At 34.3% G+C, this 24,066-nt stretch overlaps 1 protein-coding gene across 1 annotated transcript in view; it reads right to left on the reverse strand.

Annotated features, from left to right (window-relative positions):
• EYS (eyes shut homolog) overlaps positions 1-8,122 on the reverse strand; it is a 1,607,944-nt gene extending 1,599,822 nt beyond the window's left edge. Inside the window, exon 1 of the mRNA XM_045842859.1 lies at positions 7,970-8,122. The gene's annotated coding sequence lies outside the window, so the exon portion shown is untranslated. The remainder of the gene's footprint in view (positions 1-7,969) is intronic.
• Between the last annotated feature and the right edge of the window lie 15,944 nt (positions 8,123-24,066).

Raw genomic sequence — 24,066 nt, forward strand, 5'->3', positions numbered from 1 at the left:
CATTAAAATTTGTTTAATCAGTAATATATGATTTTTATTATAAATTGACAGGAGACATAAGCTAATGAAAATTATAAAGTATACTGAATGAATGACAACAGCGATCATTTTGTGCTCCACCTCACCCAGATTAAGTAGCGTGATGATGCTTGTCTCACACCTTCCTCGGATTGTGTTCCCACAACTGCTGTAGTGTGAACTACTGCCTTGTCAATTTCACTGCATGTACTAGGTCCCAGCACCTGGAGTGGTGAAGCATTTACCAAGCTGCAGATGTTATTTTACTAAGGAATGTTTAATGAAATATATTTCGCTGCTTAATATGCATTTCCTCCTTGAAATTCTATGATCTTTGCATCAGCACAGTTTTAGCTAGTTAATTCCAGAACTTGATTTATTTTTTCAAAAATCCCCCACAGAAAGCATTAAGCATGAACTGTTTCATCATAAAGAGCACTAAGGAATGCCTTCTTGATAGTGTTTAAAACAGATTACTTCTTATAAGTCATTTCTTAAATTGAGACAATATAATAGGAAGTTCTTCAAAATAGTCAAGTATGTCAAACAAAATCAGAGTGCTCATCTTTGGTAAATCATAAGCCTTATGTGTAATTCATAGATTAAATTTACTTCTTACCTAAGTAATATTTCTATAATTTTTCCTATATTTTAGTTAATGTTAACTGCACTTGATTTAGGCCATTAAAGATAATCCAAATTTGTTATATTGTACTCACATACTTATTCACTTGACATCATGCTTCTATTTTTTTGTTTTTGTTATTGTTATGGTTTGAAGGTGGGTTAGTATGGTTTTATAAGTGCTTATCTGCACTTATTTTAAAGTTGAACCTTCATAATTTTATTTCTCTAGTAATTTATGCCTCTTAAAAATTTTCCTAAGTTATAAATTATATTTTATGTCATTTTCTTTTTACTTTGAGAAATTATCTTATTTTAATGGAATATCATGAATGTATTTTACTGAATAAATATTTATTGAATTCTTCTTTATATTATGCATCATACTAGGACCTGTAATTGCAAGAAAATAAATCAGATACATATCTTGCTTTGATGGACATCTCAGTGATGTGGAAAACACATGAGCAAACAGTTATGAGCAGTAGTAAGACCACAGTTTCACAGATGTAGAGTGTCAGGCATGAATGTGTAGAGTAGCTGCTAAAGAACCTGTCTGGATTATACCTTTTTCCTAAGATATTGAGATGTTTTAATTGTTTGGTTATAGCCAGTAAAGGGTCATAAGGGTAAATATCAGCATTCATCAGTAAAATGACAAAACCGTAAAAGAGTTGGAATGGCTGGAGAAGAGAGCGCCAAGAGAGTAAATGGAGAGCTATAGGGAATAGCTCAGATAATGAAGATCATGTACTAACCAAACTGAGTTTGGATTTTACTCTTGCGGCAGTGTATAAACATCAAAAGAATTTAAGAAAAGGAGTTATAATCACATTTCTTTTTGAAAATGTAATACAACATTATAACTGCTGACTAGACAAGCCCCTGTAAGGTCAATTAGGAAAATCACTGTAATAATCTAAATGAGAGACAAGAAAGACTTGCACAAAGGTGTGCCTGTGATGTGAATAAAGAAAAGAAGACCTTTTAGTTATAGAACATAGAAGACAGAGTCTGTGAAAGCTTATAACAACTAGAAAACAAGACCCAGGTTTAAACAGAAATAGCCTGAGCTTAAATGGAGACACCATGCTCACATATATGTGAACTACTCCAAGTCACATTTTAACTTTTAAAACATATATATATATATAAATTTTTATGATAATATTGATTGAAATGTTCTTTCTTATATTTCTTCCACATTTGTCATATTGGCTCTGATCCATAGTATTGAGTGTAATATTTACCATATTTCATCATATCGAGGACACACTTTTCCACATTTGTCATGTCTGATATTAGAATACATCTTACATTTCTCCTCACTGTAACACATCACCATCATTTCTCAGTACAAGACCTATTTCATGTTTTATTTCATGCTTTATTTCTTAATCTCCACCCTATTGTTTTCTTCTCATAGAAACCATTTGTAATGCGTTTCATATAGGCTCCTAAGCATAGATGTATTCTTGTAAAATATGGTGTCATTTTGGGGCATTTTAATTCCATTAAGGGTTTTATAAATCCCAACCCTGTCCTAGTTTTCTCATCCAGCTTTCTTTATGGATTGACCCATTTCACATATCTAGTCTATAGCTTGTTATTGCTGTCTAATATTTCATAGTGAGATTTACTACATTTATCCATTTTTTCTAGAGAAGGATATACAAGTTGCTTCCAACTCCCTGTTGCTACACACACCTTCCTTGTATGGATCTTTGCAAGAATTACCATTAGTTATGTATCCAGAAGATGAATTCCTGCCTATACTGTTTAAATTATTTTTCTCAAAGATTACTAAAAATTTTATTTGATTATAGATGTACAAATATCTAAAATCATCCTTCCATTAAACAATGAATTACATGGAGGCCACAGGAAATCTGCAAAAAAATAATCTTTTGTTTTTTTTTTACTCCTGAAAGGAAAAGAAGTTCTACATGGATAAAAATACAAACACTTAGAAAGACTGAAGTCATGTTACTACTGGGAAAAAACATAGAAGCAGCCAAAAAGATCTGCCTGTATTTCCAGCTCTCTTACCAGTCTCCTTTTTTTCTTGCCTATCTCTCTGTAATCCATTTTCCTAAGGAAGGAAGGCCAGAATGATGACTTTTAAAGGACTGGCCAGTTATATACCTCCTCTGTTAACTACATAAAGAAATGAATAAATAAATAAAAATAAAAACACTTCTCCAAAGTTTTCCTCTGCCATTACAATGAAGTGTGCATTTCCTACTGTGGGGTAGCACAGGCTCTGACTCCTGCCTTCACTTCAAATGCAGTTCAGTACAGCTTTCTCTTTTGCAGTCTGTGCTACAACTACATGGCATTCCTCTTTGATTTTACCAAACTCTGTCCTGCTTCAGGGTTTTGGCACTGCCTGTACCATTTGCTTGGGATATTCTTCTCTTTGCTATTTGGATGATCAATATACTTCCTCGTTATTAAAATCTCAGACTACCCCATGTATCTAAAGTACCCAACATGGCAATGGCATCTCATTTAATTTGAATTTGCATGGTGTTTATTATTAATTATTTTCTTTGTTATTTATATTTTATTTTTCTGCTCTTCTTCAGAAATAATGGCTGGACGAGATATGGAATATTTCTTGTAAAGTAATTTCTCAGAACCTAGAACAGTGCAGGGAAGATAACAGATGCTCACAACTTCTTACTGAATAAGTAAATAAATGAATCAATGGCTGTGTACATATCTGGACAAATATTTTTTGTGACAGACAGCTTTGCAATTTAATTACAGTTTAGGGATATTTTATAATGTATTTAGTTGCATTCCTATAATACTTAAATATCTCTGGCTCCAGTATAAATCCACAAATGTAATGTTGAACATTTAAAGATCAAGCTGAGGCCAAATTCAGATTTAACAAGCTAATCTCAACATGTTGTGCCCTACAGGCTAATGACTGACATGTGTTTAAGAAGCTGTCATCGCTGCAGGTTAGTGAGAAGATTATGAACAGTTTTCTCCCCATGTCCTCATTGGCTTTCAGTTGTTTACTCTGTTTTCTGGACAAAGAATTTATCTTTTTTTGTTTATTTTCTCCAGAAGGAAAAGGATCTTTTTTCTCCATTTAAATTTATTTACTTATATTTACTTGAACTTGTTAATTTTATACTAAATTTCAATCAGTTTCAAAATTAGGTATAATTTATAAACAAAAAATATCTTTAATGTGAGTTTATGGACTTAATATTTATGCTGATTTGAAATGAATAAATTTATTATTTTCTTTAATAACTAAGGAAACAGTTTAACATATCATAAATATAAGGCAATGAGAGTATATATTTTTATGTAAAAATTTTGTATTATCTTTGCTAGACTATGGTACCCTGTTTGGGGCAAGCATGGGTGTAGATGTTGCAACAAAGATATTATTTAAATGTGGTTATATATAAATTAGTGGACTTTGAGTACATTACCTCTCAGAACATGGATAGGATTCATCCAATCATTTAAAGGCCTTAAGGGGGAAAAAAAAAAGACTTAAGAAATCACAAGGAAGAAGGAATTCTGCCTTCATATTGACTTAAGACACGGAGCTAAAATATTAACTTTTCTGTGTCTCTATAACCTGTCAGATTGCCTACAGATATATATACACACACATGTGTGTATTTACATACATATATGTATATATACATGCATATGTATATTCCAGCCATTGTTTATATAATGAAAACTGTGTGCTACATTGATATAACCTGGCAGCCAAGGAGAGTAGACTAGAATGCACATGTGTGAACAATTACAACTTCGCTCTACTACTCAGTGGGGTACAACAGATACCATTGAGTGAGCACATGTATTGTGTGTCTCTCACATTCAAAATGACTGAATAAAGCAACAGATCTGCATCAAATTTTGTAATAAATTTGAACATTCCTGCATGGAAACTATTCAGATGACTCAGAAGACCACAGTTATGGGCAACTCGTGATTAGCTGCTTCATAAGGACAATGCGCCTATTCATGCATCATGTTTCATGCAGAGTTTTTTGGCAAATCATCGAATCACCCAAGTGATGCATCCCCTTTACAGCTCAGATTTGATGTCCTATGACTTATGGCTTTTCCCAAAACTAAAATCACCTTTGAAAAGGAACAGATTTCAGAACACCAATGAGATTCAGGAAAACAGGACAGGACAGATGATGGCGACCAGGAGAACTGTGTCAGGTTCCATGGAGCCTACTTTGAAGGACACTAAGGTGTCATTGTCCTATGTACAGTGTTTCTTGTATCTTGTATCATTTTCAATAAATGTTTCTATTTTTCATATTATGTTGCTGGATGTTTTCTGGATAGGCTACATATATGTATATACACACAGATACACACACACACAGGTATTAACATATATATGGTGAATAAGAAGCTATTTGGCTTATTTGAAGAAATTTTTATAAATTTATCCATGTTATACAATGCTTTCAAAATTTATATCCTAAAATTCAAATGAAATATTTAATGAATCATTTAAATAACATATTAGTATTTAAATAGATTAGATTTACTATTAAATTTTATTGAGTATATTCTATTCAAGAATTGGCAGAATCAGTATGTATTGGTTCCATCTGTGTTTAATTTCTCCACATAAAATTAAGTATTCACTCAGATTTAAAAACGTAAAAATGATCCATTTGTTATCTATATTTAACTTAAAATCCTTGGGATGCCAAATTACTACTTGAAAAGTAACAGGACAAAAGTTCTGATATCTGATAAATGTGTTGTCTAAAATTGTGAGAAGCTGACATAATTATGGGTATAGAATGTTATTGATAATGGGGAAATTTAATGAGGTTCTCTGCAAGTTTGAAGAGAGAGCAATGAATTTCCTTCTGAGCATTAAGTATAAATTTGTCATGTAATAGATTGACATGGAGTTACAAAGTCACTTTAAGGGTGTTTTGCAAGGCCGTCAGATCCGGCTATAATCTCTTAACAGCCATAGCAGCATGTCTGGAAAATGACTGAGTGAATTAGATGTGGCTGTCTTTGAAAGGGAAGCTGAAAAGAAGCTATGGAGGAAATCAGATTCAAAGAAGGGGCAAATTCTCACATAAAAACTCCACAGGTAGAATCCCAGTGTTAAATAATAAGTATTTCTTCTAGTTTAGTCAAAGATAAAGATTATTTCTTTAGCAATATTTTTAAGAAAGAACTGGTTATCTTTTAAGATAGAATTTCCTCTGAGAACACATTTTTGTGAACTATATACTTAATTATTTTCTGATTTTTGAGCTTTAGTACATAGAGATAAGAGTGAAATAAAGCATTTACTTATATTGGTTGGGGTAGAATGTAGCAAAAAGATTAATATTTCATTAGACTGTCTCTAAGATATGCCATCACCACTGAGGTTTCTGTAATACCTGACAAGCATACATGATTTTTATTAAGATTATTATTAGGTGATTAGCCTCCTGACATCTTGGAGTACTCATGGAGAACAATAAACATTTTGATGCTACAATTTAGAGCAAGAACCAGGTAGAAGTCAATGAACCCAGGTCTCATGAAACAAAAATGTATGCTTAGAATTGCAATTATTTAATATGCTCAGGGCTTGCTGATGACTCTCTACTACAAAAATTTAATTCCTCTGTTTCTTTTTTTTTTCCTTTTCCCTAAACAACATACTATTGTTTTCAGGCAACTATCAAAGTGGAAAGTTTGAATGACTTAATGCAGCTATTTTATTTGTAACATGCTAACTCAGTATTTGCTGAGCATTTTAAATGATGGGTTGGTGATAAGTTTTGAGAATTCAGGGGGAGAGAGGATAGTTGAGGTTATTCCTTTTCCTCACAAAACTTAATCTCTAGTTAGTTATAATGCAGAAAATCTTAAAAATTTGTTCTTTTGTTAATATTTGTTTTTTGGCTGCTGCAACATAGAAGTTTCTTCACATTTAGGTTTTGTGTTATGAAACACTGAGTAAAATTTATTATTAATACTTATAAAACTCTTTTAGTTAAGGTTAAATCAAGATCACTTATTTTTCATTTTGAAAGAAATAAAGTGGTCTGAACATCTCCTTAGTTTACAGAGCCACTTTAAGCCAATTAAAATTATAACAACACTCTAGAAGAGTAAAGATTAAAAGAGTATCTTAATAATTTCTTAAAAGTTTGAATTATTAACATCTGCAATTTATGTTGAGAATATAAATACATTTAATTCACTAGTTATATTGTATTTCCTAAATTCTGTTAATAATATAAACTTGCAACATTATTACTTAAATGTTGTTTTAAATATAAATACCCATTAGATACAGTTTTAATACAGCATAACAGTACATTGCAAAAATGCATATTTATGTACCCATATTATCATATGTATTTTATGCCATTCAATATCTAGTAATTTTAGGCAGAATAAGAAATATTGCTCATATTGGCCCCAGTGACAATATTTTGTAATGTTGTGATTGATTTTGACAATAGAGGGTATCTTTAGTTTAAGAAATAGTCATTTTATATCATATCCTAAAATAACAAGTAATTCAAAACACATTATTTTTATAATATGTCCATACGTGATCACTGATTTTAAGTTAGTTAAAATCTTAAGAGTTAAATGGTACTGATGAATCCTATTGAGCCATAAATTACCAAAATAATCAAATAAGATTGGCAACGTGTTAAGGTAAGGGTGTTTGAAATTTGAAACACTTTTACTGTTTGTTTTTAAAACAATCACCATATCTGATAAATTATAGGAAAAGTTAAATGAACAACACCAGAAGAAAATGCTGTTTTTAGAGTCTCACTGAGGGACAAAAAACTAGTGAGCATTAGCATAAAAATAAAAGACACTGAAAAAACTGGTTTGTGGATACACATTTAACATCTTTTATCTACAATGTGTAAAAACTGTACAATTTCTTTTGCAATTGACATTTCACAGCATTACATACGCAAGTGAACAATGGGGAATAACTTTAAAATCTCAAGCCACCCTGAGTATTTCATGATCAAATAAAGACTCTTTGGCAATATCCAGATCCTATCCCTCAGAGGAGATGGAAATTATATTCTTTGTCTGCAGATCCAAAGAATACAAAGCAATTATATTTGCCTGGTTCAAATAGAATGGCTACCCTTAAGCATATGACAAAGAAGATTTTGTAAAAAGGTTTTTTAAAGAACAGGTAAAAAAACCTTGGTCAAAGAAATATTTATGATGACCAATAGACATCTTTGTCATTAGATTTTGCTAGGCAGTTGTCATCTTGTAATAGAAAAGTAATTTCTACGTGGAATCAAGTACCACTTACCCCTGATATTCAACCATTAGTCAAGGTAGCTTGCAGCCCTGGGAGGCTCCTGGTTACTGTTAATGTCTGCACATGCCTAGCATGTATCACTTTGTTTCTTAGGACCCTTATCAAATAAGACTTCTTTTATATGTGGCTTTTGAAAAGAAGCAGTGCAAGCCCTAACCTGCTTCAGTAAGAGGTAAACTCATTAAAGCCATGTGCAGGCTGACATAAGGCTTGGCCTTTATTTAGCTAATCTGGAGATGAATACGGAAAGCCACCATCTGGAGCTTTGTATAAATCCATAAGCAAAATACTGCTCTATATTTTAATTATTTCCAGTTTTCATTTGTAACTCACCATTTTCATTGCTAACTTCATGTGTCTCAGCCTGAACGCTTTCTTATGTTTTCAGGGATTAATACAAATGGATTTTTTCTTTAGTTCAGATACAGACAAAGAAAAAGGCCTTGTGTTACTAGGGAAACCTAACGCTGGAGGTTTAGTGACAACCTTAGATGGTATTGTACAGCAAAGGCTGTCAGGATAAAAGAACAGACAGAGAGCTTGCTGATGCAAAAAATGAATTTAGAATGTTACTTATTGATTGCATGATGATCTTTATAAAAGAAGTAATGCAGACTCTGTCATTTTCTAAAGAAGAATTATGGAACTATAATAAAGATGACCTCAAGAAATTTATATCATTGAAAAGTAGAATAAATGAAATCTCACCTCCATCTGTGAGTTTATAGAGAGAAGAGAGATTACTGGATCCTTCAGAATTTTGTCTAATTGAGATTCTATTCTATATCCTGAAATTGCAGTTACACTTGAATACTTGCCTTTTATCTTTATATTTAAAATGACCAAATTAAGCATGAGTCATTTATATTATACTTGGTTTTGCAGTATGTGAAATATGTATTTCATTAATCTTCTAATGAAAGAAAGAAATGCTATTTTAAAATAGTAAAACTAGCTCTGGCTGGTGTGGCTTAGTGGATTGCCTGATGGGCTGCAAACCAAAGGGTCACTGGTTTGATTCCCAGCCAGGGCATATGCTTGGGTTGTGGGCTAGGTCCCCAGTAGGGGGCACACAAGAAGCAACCACGAATTGATTTTTCTCACCCTCTCTTTCTCCTTCACTTCCCATCTCTCTAAAATAAATAAATAAAACCTTTAAAAGAGAGAGAGAGAAATACCTTTAAAAATAGTAAAACTATACTACAAAGTTATTTCTATTTGTAGTGATAAATGAAATTATAAATATAAGTATATATTTATTTCATAAAATGTGTATACTATATTATATATAGTTTTTTTATTTTATTTTAATCATTGTTCAAGTACAGTTTTCTCCCACTTACTCCCATTCCAGCCCACCCACCCAACCCTCCCCTCTTCCCACCATTACCCCCCACCCCTAGTTTTTGTCCATGTGTCCTCCAAATTTGTTCCTGTAAACCCTACCCACTCCCCCCTGAATAGTTTAGTTTATATGTTTTTTAATTTGTGTATTATTAATGAAGTAAGATACCATTATAATTTTGTAATCCAAAGAGAGGAAATGTTGGGGACATTCAAGAAAATGACTTACTCATTGTTATGTGGAGTCCTCCATAGACACTGAGCCATCTACAATTACATCATATTATAATGCACATATCCATTAATATCTAGAAAAATATATTTATGTATTACACCTGTTACATATTTTTGAACTATAAGATACACTTTTCTCCCCAAATCTGGGAGGAAAATAGGGGTGCATCTTATAGTCCAAATGTAGCTTACCTGGCTCATGTTGGGGGGGGTGCAGTGGCCTATGCTATTTATGTTATTAAATATTTTGCCACATTTTTTGCTTAATTTTTTTCCTATTTTCTTCCTCTAAAACATAGGTGTGTCTTATGGTCTGGTGCATCTTACAGTCTGAAAAATTCAGTATATCTTGATTTTCACTAGACTATTAGAAAATTAGTTCTAATTCCTTTGATAAAGAGGTAAGCCTTTGACACATCTATTTTCCTCCTTTCCTTTTTCCTCCTCTCCTCGCTCCTCTCCCTCTGTGACCTTCCTTACTTTTTCCTTTTAAATAATTCAAGAGGTGTTCTTGGATAAAGTGACATTTGAGCAAAATAAATGGAAATATGGGAGGAATTGAACTATGAAGATATGTAGGTAGGTATGCCTGGGTAGAGATATCTAAGTAGATGAAAGTACTAATACCCTAGAGTGGGCTAGAGAAGAATGAAGCTGAAACAACAATTGGGAGAGAGATAGGCAGGAGAAAAGCCTAATGAGTTTAATGATAAGTCAGACCAACATGTCATTGTTGATCATTTTATGAACTTGGGCTATTTTTCTAAATATGATAGAAAACTTCTGGAAATTTGGAAGAGAATGACATGACTTTGAATGCTGTGTTAAGGAATTAATGTAATTGTTGCAAGGTGACCAGAGTGAGGGTGGGGTGAAGGTGGGAAGAAGTAAGCCAGACAGGAGGTTAGTTTGGGCACAAGTGGCTAGGATGAAGATGCGAGTAGAGGTGATTAAAAAAGTCAGACTCTGGATATAATTTTAATACAAAATTGAAAGATGAGTTGATAGATTTAATGTGGGGCATGACAGAAATATATCCCAAATCTAACTACTTCACACAACTTCTCCTGTTATTAATCTGGTCAGAACCATCACCGTTGATCACAAGGGTTAACTCAAAGCCTTCCAATAAACATCCTTCTTACTACTTTTGTCCACTCCGTTGACCCATGTTTATTCTCAGCAGAGTAGCCAGAGTGATCCTTTTAAAACGTAAGACATACAAGGCCTATCCAGAAAAATTCCAACTATTGTTATATAATAAGAATAGTTTGCAGGACATCAATATAACCTGGCAGCCAAGGAAAGTGGACTGGAATGCACATGCATGAACAATAACTTCACTCTACTAACAATGGGGGTGGTAGATACTGTTCAGTGAGCATGTACACTGTGTGGCTGTTGCATCCAAAATGACTGAGCAAGTAGAGCAATTAACCTGCATCAAATTTTGCATTAAGCTTGAACATTCTTCTGTGGAAACTATTCAGATGATTCAGAAGGCCACAGCTATGGGCAACTGGTGATTGGTAGCTTCATCTAAATAAAGTGCCCACTCTTCCATCACATCTCTTGCAGAGTTTTTGGTGAAACATGAAATCACCCAGGTGACTCAGCCCTCTAGAGCCCAGTTTTGGTGCCCTACAACTTCTGACTTTTCCAAAACTAAAATCACCTTTGAAAGGGAAGAGATTTCAGAAATTCAAGAAAATACGATGGGGCAGCTGATGGTGACTGGGAGAACTAAGTGGGGTCCCAAGGTGCCTACTTTGAAGGGGACTGAAGCATCATTGTCCCATGTACAATGTTTCATGTATCTTGCATCTTCTTCAATAAATGCCTCTATTTTTCATAGGGTATAGATGGATACTTTCTGGACTGATCACGTATAATGTGAAGCATTTCATCAAACCCCACATTACTTACCATTTGACTTAGAGGAAAAAGCCATAGTTGTCGTAATGACTATAAAAGGCCTTCCAAAATCTTTGTTATTTCTTTGGTTTTCTTTCTTTTTTTTTGTTTCAGATACAGTATTTTCCTTGCTATTTTTCAAAAGTGCCAAGCATATAATCTTCTTAGATCCCTTCTCTTGTTCTCCCTTTTCATAAACACTGTTCTCCCAGCTATGTTAATTTCCTCCAGTGAACTGTCTCACTGCCAAGTGTTTCAGTAACACTTACCTTTTCACTGAGACCTGTCTTGACCTTCTCATTTAGTATCATACCTAACTTTTCACAATGTGCCTCACACTGCTTCATTTTTTCCCAGTACTTGTTACCCTTTGAGACTATATTATCTGCTTATTTGTATGTGTTTTATTTATAGTCTATACTCTCCTTCTGGATTGTAATCATTAAAAAGGTAGGGACTCTTGTTTTTTTCTGCTTTTGTGCAATTGCAGAGCTTGTTTTTCCTACTGTTGTACAATTATAGAGCAAAGTATTTGTCACCTAGTAAGTACTCAATAGATTTTGCTGAATAAATAAATGAAAGAATGATGACTGAAAATTTTATGACATAAATTAACAGAAAATGAGCTTTATTTACTGGTTAGGAAAGTATGGAAAAAGCAGTTATGAGGTGGAGTACAGAAGGGTATCAGACATTGGCTCTTGGTACTTAAGTTTCATAGGACTATTATACATGCAAGTAAAGAAGCTGTAGACACAGTTAAATTCCATGTTTGAAGGTCAGAGAAGGAATCCAAGCTAGATGTACACATTTAGCAGTTATTAGCATGTAGACTGCCCATAAAACTATGGAACTAGCTGAAATATTCATTTAAGGGTCACTATAGCAAATATAAGATGTTGGGAATGAAGAAATCAGAAAATGAAAGTGCAGAGGGATTATGAGTAAGATGACAGGAAAAACAAGAGTAAAGTCTCAGAAGGCAGGTGAAAGAAGCATTTTAAGAAAGAAAGAAAAGGACTGGGAATTTGTGGTGTAGACTACAGACAGATATTGAGAACATTGGACTACAGACCCCTTGAATCATTTTAACTTTAATACATGACTGAAGAAATGGGAGAGAATCACATCCTGAAACAAAAGTGCAAAGAAGCATGCTCTGGTGGGTCACCTCAGGGCTGCTCCATTCCTGACAGCTAATGGGGCTGTCTCTTCTTTATGTTCTCCTTGTTTTTGTGATAGGAAGATATCTCTCAAAATCCTTCATGAGAATAAGCTCATGGGCCTTTTCTATTCTTAGTTCTCTACATTTAAAAATCAAGTGATTGTCTTCCCAGGTCTTTGGTCTGACAGCAAGGTAAAAGGGAAAATATTCTTTTCTAATCACAACTCTTTCAAAATTCTCTTATATATAATTGAGACCTTTAAACTCAATAGCAAAATATAAAATAAAATAATTCCATTTAGTAATTTGTTTTCCCCACTGATTTCTGTTACAGATATTCCATGTAAGACAAATCAGAAATTGGCAAAGTCACAGTATTAGATTTTGTTAACATCCTGTCTGGGGAAATTAGACCTTCCTGAAAGAATCATGTTGTCCATAGATCTGTCATTTGGAAAGCAGGCCCCAAACCTAACTTTTACCCCAAATTATTCTCCTTCCAAATCATTCACAATAGCCACTCACATCTGGAAATTTTCTCAGTCATGAGGCATTTTTTAATTCTGTGGCCACTCCAGGATAGTAATCATCAGGTCATGTATTTTCTTCCTAGTGTCTGCATCTCACAGACACAACAGAAGAGAGCAGTGAAAAACCTGCGCTCTGGAGTCAGGAGACCTGGAATCCAGCCTGTCTCTTCCAATTACCACTTTTGTGACCTTGGGCAAATTACAGATTTTCATTTCTGTAAAATGAATATTATATTGACACCTAGATCTGTGAACTGTCAAGAGGATTAAATGACTTAATTTATTTGACACACAAAAGCAAAGTTTCTTAGCACATAGCTAGTATTCAATATATGTTAACTGGTAATAGCCAGAGTTCATATCTAGGGCTTTGAACATATAAACCAACACAGATAATCTTATTGTTTCTTGATAGTGTCTGATGAAATGTGTCTCTGTTTCTTTTCTGTCTTCTTCTAGTCTTTGCTCTTGAAGGGAATCAAAGTTTTGACACCCCAAAGGTGTATTTTGGAATATTGACATAAGCTGGTTATTTTTTAAAAAAAGACACAGTCAAATTGAAGTTCCATTTTTAGTTTTCTGAGGAAATTTCATACTGTTTTCCACAGTGGCTGCACCAGTTTGCATTCCAACAAATAGTGTACTAGGCTTCCCTTTTCTCTCCATCCTCTCCAACACTTGCTGTTTGTTGATTTCTTTATGATGTTCATTCTCACCAGTGCGAAGTGGTATCTTATTGTGGTTTTAATTTGCATTTCTCTAATGGCTAGTGATGCTGAGCATCTTTTCATGTGTCTCTGGGCTTTGCATGTCCTCCTTGGAGAAGTGACTCTTTAGGTCTTTTGCCCATTTTTTAATTGGGTTGCTTATCTTCCTGGAGTGAACCAGCAGTTCCACTGCAGGGATTATTCCATAAGAATCCTGAAACACAAATTCAAAAGAACCTATACACCCCAATGTTCATAGAAGCACAATTTACAATAGCCAAGTGCTCGAAGCAACCTAAGCACCCATCAGTAAATGAATAGATCAAAAAACTATGGTACATTGATACAATGGAACACCACACAGCAGAAAGAAAGAAGAAGCTCCTACCCTTTGTGACAGCATGGATGGAACTAGAGAGAATTGTGCTAAGTGAAATAAGTCAGGTGGTGAAAGACAAATACCACATGATCTCACCTCTAAGTAGAACCTAATTAACAAAACAAACAAGCAAGCAAAGTAAAACCAGAGACATTGAAATTAAGAACAAACTGACAGTAACCAGAGGGGAGGTGGGAGGGAATAATGGGGAGAAAAGGGGGGAAAGGATTTCAGGAACACATATAAAGGGCACATGGACAAAACCAAAGGGGGTAGGATTGAGAGTGGAAGGTGGGGATGACTGGGATTGGAGGGAGTTGGGGGAAAATGGACACAACTGTACTTGAACAACAATAAAAAAATGTGAAAAATTTTTTTAAAAAAGACTTAGAAAGTAAGTTTGACCTTCTACCTTTTTTGACTAAATGATTCAAATGGAAAGCCCACTCAAGGAAAGATAACTTATTCATCTTAGTATAACTTGAATTAAGAGTGGAATAATAGAAAGGTGCCAAGCAGAGCCTGATAGTTAGACCATCCCATGTCCCACTGAAGCAATAATTCACTTTCCATGATTGTTCAACTCCTCTTCTTCAGTTACCTGTGAATTACCTACTTCTCTTGAAATCCAATCACTGCATTCTACCCCTTTCTCCTTTTTTCAAAGTGTCATATATATCCGATTTCACTTTACTGTCTTTGAAATTTACAAGCAATGTGAATTTCCCATGGGTATGCATTAAAATTTTATTTTCTCCTGTTAATCTACTGTATGTTATTTAAATTACTATCCTGGTAAGAAAAAAATGAGAAAATGGGAAGAAAAGTATTTTTTAGCTCCTGCAATCTTGTATTTCTGTAGTTATTCCTTGAACAAAGCAAAGGCATGGGTCTTTGCACACACATACAGGAGAGATTCAGGAATGTGACTCAGCCTACAACAAAATTAGCCTTTGTAACATGAGAGAGCCCACTTATTTCTTAGCTGTCTCAAACTTTACCATTCTAGGGTGGAACCATTACTTAAGCATTCAAACAATTTTCTCAACAGCAAAGGATATCTTTGGTCTCAGAAAAGAAATGAAGTTCTCAGAAGAAAAAAAAGTCAAAATAAACACTGTTTAAAACTAAAATAATAGACTTCTTTCATTAAAATACTTAAAAACATTTTAATATGTATAGTTCAATTATCAGCTAGTGAAATACATTGCAGAGTTGTAACATTTGTTTTTAAAGCTTTCCTCTCTGCAACCTTCCTACTAGAGATTTTAATTCCTTCCATCCCTGGAAATCTCCACTTTGACACAGTTAATCCCTTGAGTTAGTTATCTTCATCCTTTCTTTCTTAAAACTTGAAAGACTAGTGCTTCATTTTCTCACTATCTGCTCACTTTCTAATCTCTTTCAATCTGTTTTATGTTTCCACAATCTTCCTGAAATAACTTTCTTGATGATGAGCAGTACCCTGCTTGTGACTACTTCAGAAGGCCTCAAATTATCTCTTTCTTTGAAATAAAAATTAAAATTTAGTTCTAGATTTTACTAGTTGTATGATTTTGGTAAACTATTAAAACTTTGTAAGTCTCAGATTTTTACATCTCAGATTTGTTGTATAGAAAAAATTCTAAAACATATCTGAAAACACCCAATACAACAAAATAGCAATAAATATAATTTTCCTTTCTGACCTTGTCCATCCTGCCCTTCTTCCTCCTACTTAAATCTTTTGATTCTGCCCATCTCCTTGAGAATCTCTGTTCTCTTGGCAATGATACCACACTCTCCTACTGCCTTGTTCTTTTTTCACTGATCCAGGTCTATTTTCCTGGCTTTAAAGTGAAGTGGATTCATATTTAATGAGACTGTATGACTTAGTCCTCAGTTCTTCCCAGTCTCTTTTCCACTGGCCTATTCCATGCTAAAGAAAAGACAGGCTTATAATTTCAAATTCTACATGGCTCAAATGAACTTCTTCATCCTTGCTAAATAATCAATCCTTCATTTTGCTATTTCTGCACAAGCCTTCATTGTGTATCTTTCAGCCTCTTTCTTGCCATGATTCCAAACACCACCATGACCAAGGAGGTTGTTATTTGATTGATGGTAAATGCCACAAAGTTTTTGGCAACTAATTTTTTTCAATAGCTTAAAGTAAAATATTTTCACATTGAAAGAATAGTTCTGATCGGCTCATTCCCCATGTCTAAAACTCCAACTGACTTTTATAACCGAAAACTAGTAATATTACTCAACTACCTGCTTAATACCTTTTGTTCTTTTAAGCAATATACAAATGCTACCATATTTATAGACCAAGATAGCCAAAGAAAGTGGGTACCCACCCATTTCACAAATGACTGTCAGAAAATTTAGGCAGACCATATAAGACCACAAGACTTTTGATTCATTCCCAGGAACTAGAAACTCCAAAATCTGTGTTTTGGAGAGGCTTGATCTTCCTACCCTACTGTATGTGTCACTTCCAAAGTCCATAAAGTAGAGCTACCTTGTCTTATGTCCTTTGAATCTTGTTTTGGTTTTATTGTCTACATATGTTCAAATCCTATATTATTCTTGAGTAAAACAAACCTATGTATATGATATTCTGAAAAGGGAAAAAACTTATAGAGACAGAAAAAGAGAGAGTGACTACAAATAGGCACAGGAAACCCTTTGTAGTCATGGAAATGCTCCATATTCAGATTGTGATGGTAGTTATGTGACTGTATTTACTTATCAAATATCATGTAATAGTACTCTAAAATGAATAAATTTTACAGAACATAATTATACCTTGATAAAAAAGTCACTTGAAACACTATTTTATTAGTCAGTGTTCTCTAGAGAAACAGAACCAAGTATGTATAGACACACACACACACACACACACACAAACACACACACACACAGGATGGGGCAAAAGTAGGTTTACAGTTGTTCATATGGAAAATAATACAAGGATAAATCCCATGCTTTGCATACTTACAACTGTAAAACTACTTTTGCCCCACTGTGTGTGTGTGTGTGTGTGTGTGTGTGTGTGTAATGTATTATACAAAATTGGCTATTTGATTATAGAAGTTGACTAGCTGACTAGTTCCAGTATCTGCAGAGTGAGCTGACAGGCTGGAAACCAGGATAGCTGAGTGTGTACTTCTATTCTGAATTAAAAGGCCTGAGAAATAAGACAGCTGATGATGCAGTTCCAGTCTGAAAACTGGCAAGATTCAGAGTTAGGAAGAGCCAGTGTTTCAGTTTGAGCCCAAAATGTCCTACTCAAAGGCAGTCAGGCAGGAGGAATTCTCTCTTATTTAGGGGAGGTGAGCCTTTTTGTTCTATTTATGTCATTAGAATTAGTTCCATACCCATTAAGGAGGCCAATCTGCTTTATTCAGTCTACAAATTTAAATGTTTATATAATCCCAAAACACCCAGAACAATGTTTGACTAAATATCTCAGCAATCTTTGGCCTAATCAAGTTCACATAGAATTAACCATCACAACCATTCATATTCATAACCTTAAATATTAAACATTTTACCTTTCAATATTTGTGCCACCATACCTGTCAGAATTTTCTTCTTATCATCCATACTCAGATTAACTACATTTGTTTTAGTCCATCTAATATTTTTATTTCTCCTATAGATACTTTGACTATTAGATCATATTTTTACCTTCTCATTCATAATTCTCCACTATTGGGAGAGCCATTTTCCCTTTTGCTGAGTCAAATATTGAGTCAAAAATTCATTTTCAAGACCCAGTTTCAGAATTACTGACTTCAACATGTGAAAAAAATTATCCATATATTAATAACTATAAAATTTAGGAGGGAAGGTTCAGTAAAAATTATATAATTAATTCAACTATTCTAATTAATATCAGAAAGAGCTAAAAGAAATTTATGTATCTTAAATTTTAAAAATATTTAAGTGGCCAAGAGAAAGATACAGGACAAATAATAAAATTAATAATTTTGAATACATGCTTTTTGTCATGCTGATGTTAGCAATTTCAAAGGATATACTACTTTATCCTCACAAGAGTTTACATAGTAAGTATTAATAATAAGACTATAATGAATAATCAGACCCATAGACCCTAAATAGTTCAAAATATAAGTACTGATTAGATAATCACACCCAGTTTTACAACATTAGTTGTGGACCATTTTCTTGTTGGCAATACCTATGTTGCCTAGGAAAGAATTACAGTTACATCTGAGGCTCAGCCAGACATTGTTTCCCATATTTTAACATATACTTACTAATAATTACTGATTATCATTACTTGTATTTGTGAGATTCATTTATACACTATTTGTTTTTCTTAATGAGTTATTAGTAATACCTATAACATATATCCCTATGCATTGAAGTTTAGAAGTATATGTACTTCAGTAGAAACTGATTATCCATGAATTAAATCGGTAATCTTTAGAGACCAGTTTTTAAATATTACCTTTAAATGGGAAGCTAGGAACTTTAATGATAATTATGTATTTTTTGCATTTTCAGTAGAAAGATTATTATACCTTGATAACCCAAGTGTAACTACATAGAAAGTGAATACCAGGCCAATATACATGATAAACCTGTAACTATAATCTCCATGATACCAAGTAAAGCACCTGTTTCATTTTCTAAGAGAGAACTGAAGAATAATAGGAAGAAAATGACACTGACCAAAAGGAAAAAGGACTCATGGACATGGACAACAGTGTGGTGATCACTAGGGGTAGGGGGTTATTAGAACTAAATGGTAATGGAAGAAAATACAATCACTAAATTTAAAGAAAATAATGTGATTTAAGGCAGACTTTCAAGATCAGTTCATTGAAAACAACTTATAAAATATGTATATGCAGAGATTAGGAAGCATAATTTGTAGGTACAAAATAGACAGGGTGATGTTAAGAGTAATATAGGAAATGGAGAAGTCAAAGAACTTCCATGAAAGACTCATGCACACAAACTAAGATGGGGGAGATTGCTGGAGGGTAGGGGGGTACCAGGCAGAGTGGGTCAAAGGAGGAAAAGTGGGACAACTGTAATAGTATAATCAATAAAATATACTTAAAAATAAAATTATGTGTATAGGTGTGTGCATATAGATCTCAAATTATCTAATCTGTAATTGACCCAGAGTTGAAAAATAAGCAAACTCACTCTAAAAATACTGATCAAGATTTAATAATTGCAGCTTCCAGTCAAGATGGTGGCATAGGCAGACATGTCTCGCCACTTTCTACAGCCACATCAAAATCACAAATAAAATATAGAACCACCATCACTAGAACAATCAGAAATTGAGTTGAATGGAAGTCTGACAACTACAAAATTAAAGAAACCGCATACATCGAGACTGGTAGGAAGGTGCAGATGCACAATGGGCCGGTCTCTCACCCACATGTGGTGGATACAAATTCTGGAGGGATATCTCAGGAGCAAGGAGTCCCAGCCCCATACCAGACCTGGAAGCCCAGGTTTCCAGCACCAGTAAGATAAGTACCCACACATTCTGGCTGCAAAAACTAGCAAAGATTGAGTCAATGGAAGGAACTGCTTGACCCCCAAGCAGTCCTTCTTAAAGAACCTACACATGGACTCACCTACTCAGACTCACTCCTTCTGAGCTCTAGAACCACAATAGCAGCTTGAAGAACACCAGCAGTATACTGGGAGAGGCTGAAGTTTCCATTAGGACGAGCAGAAGCCATTGTCCCTTTTCTGAGCCTTCCCCACACAGAGCCATGGAGCCAGAAGGCTGGTGCCAAATTTGAAACTCCATCAACATGGGTAACACTGTTTGACCCACCTTGGAGATCCCCAGGGAATCCACCCCACCCAACTTACGGCCCCACCTAAGCTGCTTCTCTACGTGAATGGCCATCTTGGCTCCTGCTTACAATTTCCTAAATCCTCTCAAATAAGAAACAGCTGGCCTCATTGAGCCCCAGGCTGGGCACCAGCAGCAGCCAGATTAGTTTCACAGCTTGGCTTCACTGGGTTATCTCCAAGCCCAGCACAAGTAGCAACCTTCTCAGATTGTTTTATAGCTCAGAAGGGCAGCCCCAGAGAAAACACAGGTAGGGGCTGACCTTGGTCTGCACCACCTGGGAAACAGGGCCAGTCAGTGGCCAACTACAGACCACTTCAGAGCACCACCATCCTGCCCCTGCACAGCTGATCCTCCATGAAGGGTGGAGGGTGGTGGTCAGTGGTCACAGCCAAACCTTGTAGCTGACTTATCTGGGTAAATCCTTCCAATTGATCTGCCAACAGCACCCACCACTCAACTAAAAGAGGAGGGTGTACTGAACCCATATGAATGGCATACCTCAAATACTCAGCTTGGATGAGACGAGAGGCTGTGCCACTGGACCCCATAGGACACCTACTACATTAGGGCATACTACCAAGACATGGAGTCAAAGCAGTGCTACTTAATACATAGAAAAAAAAAAAACACAGGGAGACTGCAAAAATGAGGAGACAAAGAAACATGGCCCAAATAAAAGAATGAACCAAAACTCCAGAAAAAGAGCAAAATGAAATGGAAATAATTGAACCATCAAATGCAGAGTCCAAAACACTGGTTATAAAGATGCTCAAGGAAATTAATGAGGACCTCAGCATCATTCAAAAGAGCAAGTCAGACACAAAGAATTCATTGATTGAAATAAAGAACAATTTACAGGGAAACAACAGTAGAGTGAATGAAGCTGAGAAACAAATCAATGATTTGGAACATAAGGGAGCAAAAAATAACCAATCAGAAAAACAAGAAGAAAAAAGAATCCAAAAAACTGAGGGTAGTATAAGCAACCTCTGGGGCTACTTCAACAGGTCCAACATTTGCACCATAGGGGTGCCAGAAGGACAGGAAAGTCAGAAATTGTAAATTTACTTGAAAAAATTATGAAAAAAGACTTCCCTAATCTAGTGAAGGAAATAGATATGCAAGCCCAGGAAGCACAGAGTCCCAATTAAGTTGAACCCAAAGAGAACCACACCAAGACATATCATAACTAAAATGCCAAGGGTTACAGATAAAGAGAGAATCTTAAAAGCAGCAAGAGAAAAGTAGCAAGTTAACTACAAAGGAGTTCCCATAAGCCTATCAGTTGATTTCTCAAAAGAAACCTTACAAGAAGGGGCTGGAAAGAAGTATTCAAAATGATGAAAATCAAGGACCTACAACCAAAATTCTATCCAGCAAAGCTATCATTTAGAATGAAAGGGTAGATAAAGTGCTTCCCTGACAAGGTAAAGCTAAAGGAATTTGTCATTGCCAAACTATTATTACACAAAACATTAAAGGGACTTATTTAAGAAAAAGAAGACCAAAACTATGAATATTAAAATGACAACAAACTCAACTATCAATAAGAGATTCTAAAGAAGAAAAACAAAAACAAACCAAGCAAATAACAGAACAGGAACAGAATAATAAGTATGGAGATCATTTGGAGATTTATCAGTTGGGAAGAGGAAGGGCGGAGAATGGGGGAAATGGTGAAGGGATTAAGAAGCATAATTGGTAGGAACCAAAATAGATAGGGGAATGTTAAAAATAGTATAGGAAAGGGAGAAGTCAAAGAACTTGCATGCATCACCCATGGATATGAACTAAGGAGGGGGATTGCTGGAGGGCAGGGAGGAATCAAGCAGAGGGGGGAAAGGGATAAAAACATGTAACAGCGTTATCAATAAAATATACTTAAAAAAGAAAATGAAGATTTAATAGTTGCAAATTACCAACCTAATTTTATATCACTATTGTATTCCATTGGGGAATCACACACCCAAACCTTAACATCATATTTTTAAAAAACCTGATAGTTGATTATCATCAAAATATTAAAGAATGCATTTTTAATATGTTTAGCCAAAGTTTACAGTGGTATCTAGAGTTCTGAGCACAGAAAATGCTCTAAGCTTCAGGTGACTCTAACATTGAAATTGAGTCTTATTCACTCAAATATTGTTGCATAATGTTACATTAATTTCTTGCTTTGTGCGTAAAAACAAGCAGTATGTACTTGGAATACCAATAACTACTTTTTAACATTCTCTGTATTATTTTAATAATCTTTGTATACATGAATAATAAAAATCATAAATATTTTTACAGATTTAAAATTCATCTGGTCTTGTGATATGCAAATTTGAACTGAGCTTTTGAAGTGCTTTTAATGTCAAAACCAAATGACAAAACCAAAGTCATTTGCAATTTTATTTGAAAGTGTGAATCAATTGCTTGCTTATAGGAATAGTGAAAAAAGATTTAGAAAATTTCATCACAGTGTGTAATACAGATATTGGCATAAAAGTGAATATTAAGCAAAAGAAATAACACTTCAAGTAGAATTATTTAATAGTTTTTATTTTAATAAGCAATTGATATTTGAGAAGTTCCTATGAAGTTTCCCTGGGATAAATATACAAAATAATTTACAATTCAATTTTTTGATACTTTTTAATTAAGATAATTTTAAAAGCTATATTATTTTTTTATTTTTCTACAGAATTGTTTATTCCTGTCCTGGCTGGTGTGGCTCAATGGATTGAGCATGGGTCTTTGAATCAAAGGTTCACTAGTTCAATTCCCAGTCAGGGCACATACCTGTGTTGCAGGCCAGGACCCCAGTGGGGCATGTGAGAGGCCCCACATTGATTTTTATCTTCCTCTCTCTTCCTTCCCTACTGTCTAAAAATAAATACATAAATAATCTTTTTTAAAAAGGAAGAAAATTATTTATTCCAGTGTGAATATTTTTTCTATAATATTTTGTATCACATATGGAGAGATATAGTTATTGGCCATAAGATCATTAAACTGCAATAAACAAAAAATATTATTCTTGGAACTAGGAATTGAAGTCACTGATTGTTACTGTAATCCATTACATATACATAGTTTGAATCAAGATTATCAACTGCCTTTAGCTACCAAATTTCAGCTAATGGTTTTACCCTTCTTTCTTTAAAGAGTGTTAGAACTGCTTGAGCCATTATGCACTGGAAATGCAAGCACATTCTACAAAATTTTTCTGGGATTGTTGGGAATGTGAGTGGATGTTTCCTGGTGGTTTTTCTTCATGACTCCTAATTCCAGTTTTTTATCTCCACTAAATGTTTCATCTCTTTCCTTGCTTCCTGTTGGTGTTGTTTTCAGACCATATTGATTGCCAGTGGATGTTATTCTAAATTCAACTTTTCAACATACCATTTAAATGAGGTAAGAACCAACATTTTACTAAAGATTCAAGGAAAATGCAGAAAATAGCATAGTATTACATATGCAGCAACTCAAAGCTAAATACTAGCCACTATCAAACTACATTTTACTGACCAATAGTGACTTTGTATTTCCTGCTGACTCCTTCCTCCATGTCATACATTTGATGTAACCGCTCATGTCTCCTGCTCTGTCTTTCCGCCTCTTTTCTTCAGTTTCCCAGAGAGGCCCAAATCTTATTTTTGAATTAATGTACCTAGATTAATCCTTTTAGTATCTTCTAAATACACTGACAAACATGTTTTTTCTATTTAATTAGAAAGATCATTTATGCCATTGCTTAATTATGCCATACTTTTAGATGAGTTGTATACTATTAGTAATATAGTTCCCATTATATTTATATGGTAAAATCTTTGAACTTTGTGACATGCACTTCACTATGAGTGAAGTAGCCTTTCTATGTATATACTTTGAAGACTTAGCATTCAATGCAATTTTATTAAATATTTGGTCTTAAATCATACATGATGAACAAGTGGAGTTTATTCCTGTGATATAGGAATGT

Source organism: Phyllostomus hastatus, unplaced genomic scaffold (genome assembly GCF_019186645.2).
Source record: "Phyllostomus hastatus isolate PE091 unplaced genomic scaffold, TTU_PhHast_1.1 phas_contig_40, whole genome shotgun sequence".
Lineage (NCBI taxonomy): Eukaryota > Metazoa > Chordata > Mammalia > Chiroptera > Phyllostomidae > Phyllostomus > Phyllostomus hastatus.